Below are 3,983 nucleotides of genomic sequence, written 5' to 3' on the forward strand. Positions count from 1 at the left end.
AGTGACACGTGTCACTTCATGATTTGGCCACGTGTAATGGTATGATGATGTGGTGATCAGTGACACGTGGCATGCTGACGTGGACCGTTGTGCCACGTGTCACAATGTTATTTGGCCACGTGTCCGTTTGTGCCACGTGTCGCAACAGTATTCGTCCACGTGTCATCCATTATGTCATCGTTGTATATGCACCAAATTAGTCCCTCACTTTGCATTAAGTGACTCATTTTAGTCCCTGAAATTGAATGTCGTGCTCGTGCACCAAACTAGTCCCTTCACCAGTTTTTTCTCATTTTTTTCTATAAATTCAAAATTTTCAATATTTTTTAATGCATTAATTTCAATTCTATTTTTTCACATGTTTTTCAAATAAAAGTGTTTTTATAAAATATTTTTTCTCTTGCGAATACCCTAACCGCCGACTTAGAGTTGACGTGAAGGCTTTTCAAACACTTTCACTACCATCTCCGACCTCTTTCAGTACTTTTATAAAATATATATTTTTTTTGCGGATATCCCTAATAACCGCCGTCTTGGAGTTGACGTGAAGGCATTTCAAGCTTCCCTCATTACCATCTCCGACCTCTTTCGTCTAGACTGCAGAGGTCAAAGATGGTAATGAGGGTGCTTGAAGTGCATTCAATCTAGCTCATTTACACATAACGAAAACGTATAAGAAAAAAATGTTTATTTTAATTATTAATTTATTATTAAAAACACATATTTTTTTATGAAAAAAATGTGTCTAATCAATCATATAATTATTTTTTTATAATAACATACTTATATATTACAAAATTTACCAATATTAAATTATTAAAAAAATTATATAATTAAAACTGAAAAGTAAAATCTTAAAAATTTTTATGAAAACACTTATATTTAAACGATATATGAAAAAATAGAATTGAGGTTAGTGTATCCAAGATATTAAAATTTTAAATTTAAAAAAAATGAGAAAAAATTGGTGAAAGAACTAGTTTGGTGCACGACATTCAATTTCAGGGACTAAAATGAGTCACTTAATGCAAAGTGAGGGACTAATTTGGTGCATATACAACGATGATATAATGGATGACACGTGGACGAATACTGTTGCGACACGTGACACAAACGGACATGTGGCCAAATAACATTGTGACACGTGGCACAACGATCCACATCAGCATGCCACTGATCACCACATCATCATACTATTACTCGTGGCCAAATCATGAAGTGACACGTGTCACTTACAAGCCATGTCATCACGTCGTTAATGGAAAATAGGTCAGGGACTAATATGATGCATTTTTTTCAATCTCGTGGACATAATTGGTGCAATTGGAATCTCAAAAATGATTTTAGTGCATGACGCTAATTTCAAGGACCATTTTAGGGTTTAACTCAATTAAAGATTATAAAAGTTAAATACACAACTTTAAACTACTCAAATGAGTTGTTTAAAATTAAACCATTAAATAGTATACATGGAGAATGTTGTGTAACAATTACTATATACAAAATTAGGAATTAGTTCGATAATTGTAGATATATTTTGACATGTAATGTAACATGATGATTATTTGACTGTGATATTTAAGAAAAAAAAAACTATTTGTGATTACACTTTTATTCGATAATTTACGTTACAGAAAATCTTCTTATATGCACGATATTATTGAAAAGACAAAATATCACAAGTCTATATTTTTGGGTTAAATGGAAACTAAGAGGTCATATTCTCATATTTAAAATTTGACTTATGTTATTTCTAAAAAATTTTATTCAAAAAAAGATATTTCACAATTAAAAAATTAACTTATGTGCTTGCAAGTAATAATAATTTTATATTCAATTTGGTTTCTCTATATGTATAATGATTTAAATTTAAAACCCTAACAACATGTACTTCATATTTATTTTATTTAGTTTGTTGATATTATCAAAAAAATATTTAGATGACTTTCAGCTATTATAATTTAGTGTTATATAAATTACAAAATTTTATTATTGTTGTCCACTTTCTCAGAAAAAAAAATTCTATGCATATATATAGTTGTCTTAATAAATGTATAGAAGTGAAACTTTAAACAATATTTTTTTAAGAAACTCTAAAAAATATTACACATGGCTCCTCTTAAATATTCAAAGAGGATGCGAATATTCAATGCTACTTATAAGGACATATATTTCACTCTTGAATTGTTACATGCTTGGTTTGATAAAATTTTTTGAAGAAATGTTTAAACACCTCATTTTGTGTTTGATAAATAAAAAAGATCATGTGTTTGTATTTACAGCTTTTAAAAGTTACGGGTGCTTTTAAATGAGCTTAAGAAAAAACTTTTCAAAGTTAGCTTGTGTTTATCAAAATTAAAAAGTCTAATATAACCTCATATATTAATTAATATCTAAATTTTAAAAACTATTATAATATTTTAAATTTTAAATTTAAAAACTATTTAAAAACACCTAATGTCTATTATACTATTTTTTAAATTTTAAAAGTTATTTTACTAAACGTATTTATTGTTGCTTGTGCTTATTAAATGCAGCGAATGATGATTTAAAATTATGTTAAACCTTAGAGACGATTTTGTATGCAAAAAAAGGTTAGGGACGAAAAAAATTTTCGGCTTATACCTTAAAAACCAAAATCGTACTTAACCCTTAATTTAATTACCAAACACAGATGCTACAACTTTTAAAAAGATAAAATTTAAAATTTTAAAGTTAGTTTTCATAAATTACTTTTAAAAAGTAAAATTTTTACCAAATTAAGCTACAATATGATAGAAAATTCATAGAAACCATTAAAGTGTAAGCACATAAGTCTCAATATCATATATCAGGAGGTTGTTTATTATTCTACTAATTTTTAATAATATCTCAATTCCAAAACACATATAAGATAGTTGTTGGCATAAGCTCTCAGATAATACTTTGTATCAATCAGAAAAAATACTAAATATGAAGGTAATGGGTTTTATTCATTGCATTGATAGAAATTTTTTAATAGTTGTATTAGATAGCGACTTGAGACAATTATTTTCTATTATTCCACAACAGTTAAGACAAGATATTATATATTCAATTATGCATTCTTATTATCTTTAACAATTTTGTTAAGTATTTAAACTAACAAAAAAATTATAAAATTCTCTCTAGGTATAAATATAATTACTTCAACTAAAAATAAAATAAAATAAGTTAATAAGTTTCAACGGATAACAATATTAGTCATATTACTTTATTTTTAAAAATAAATATGATACTAACAAATAATTCTGTTTCAATTTGATTTTAGCAATGATATTTCTATATATATTATATTAATATTTGTTGCCATAATTAGGAATGACAAAAATACCCATAAAAGCAGGCTAAGTACCTGCAGAAATTATCCGTGACAGGAGTTAAATGGAGATCCGTTCTGATAAATAAATAGAGATGGAGATAGGGGTGGATATACCCACTAATGAGGCTTGTGAAATCCATGCAAAAAAAAAAAAAGAATACTTAAAAAGCCTCATATATAAAAGTTATAAGTTGTCATGTTGGCTATTTAACGTTTGTATTTGATTATGTCAAATTATATTTGAAATTTTAGATTGTGTTATCTTATTTATGTGTTTTGGGTTAAATTAAAAAAATTAAAAATAATATCCATTCAAGCATGAACAATCAAACACAGACCTATAATGGAAAGGGATTAAAGGAGGCATGTTTACAAATGGGAATGCGGCAGGGAGAGGATACTCGCCCTATAGATATTCATTGTCATCCCTATCCATGATAATAAAAAAGGTTCAAGTAAAATCGTACTTATTCAAACTAATTTTAACATAAGAGTAAGAGAATTTGAAAATTTTACTTATGATTCATGACAAAATGCTTGTAAATTCAACTACAAATGTTGTTTAAAAAAAAGTCTTTAATACGATAGAATCTTAATGTAAATATTTCAATTTAATTATAAATTATGTTACGATATGGATGTC

The sequence above is a fragment of the Arachis ipaensis genome, chromosome B10 (assembly GCF_059453495.1).
Source record: "Arachis ipaensis isolate K30076 ecotype BB chromosome B10, ASM5945349v1, whole genome shotgun sequence".
Lineage (NCBI taxonomy): Eukaryota > Viridiplantae > Streptophyta > Magnoliopsida > Fabales > Fabaceae > Arachis > Arachis ipaensis.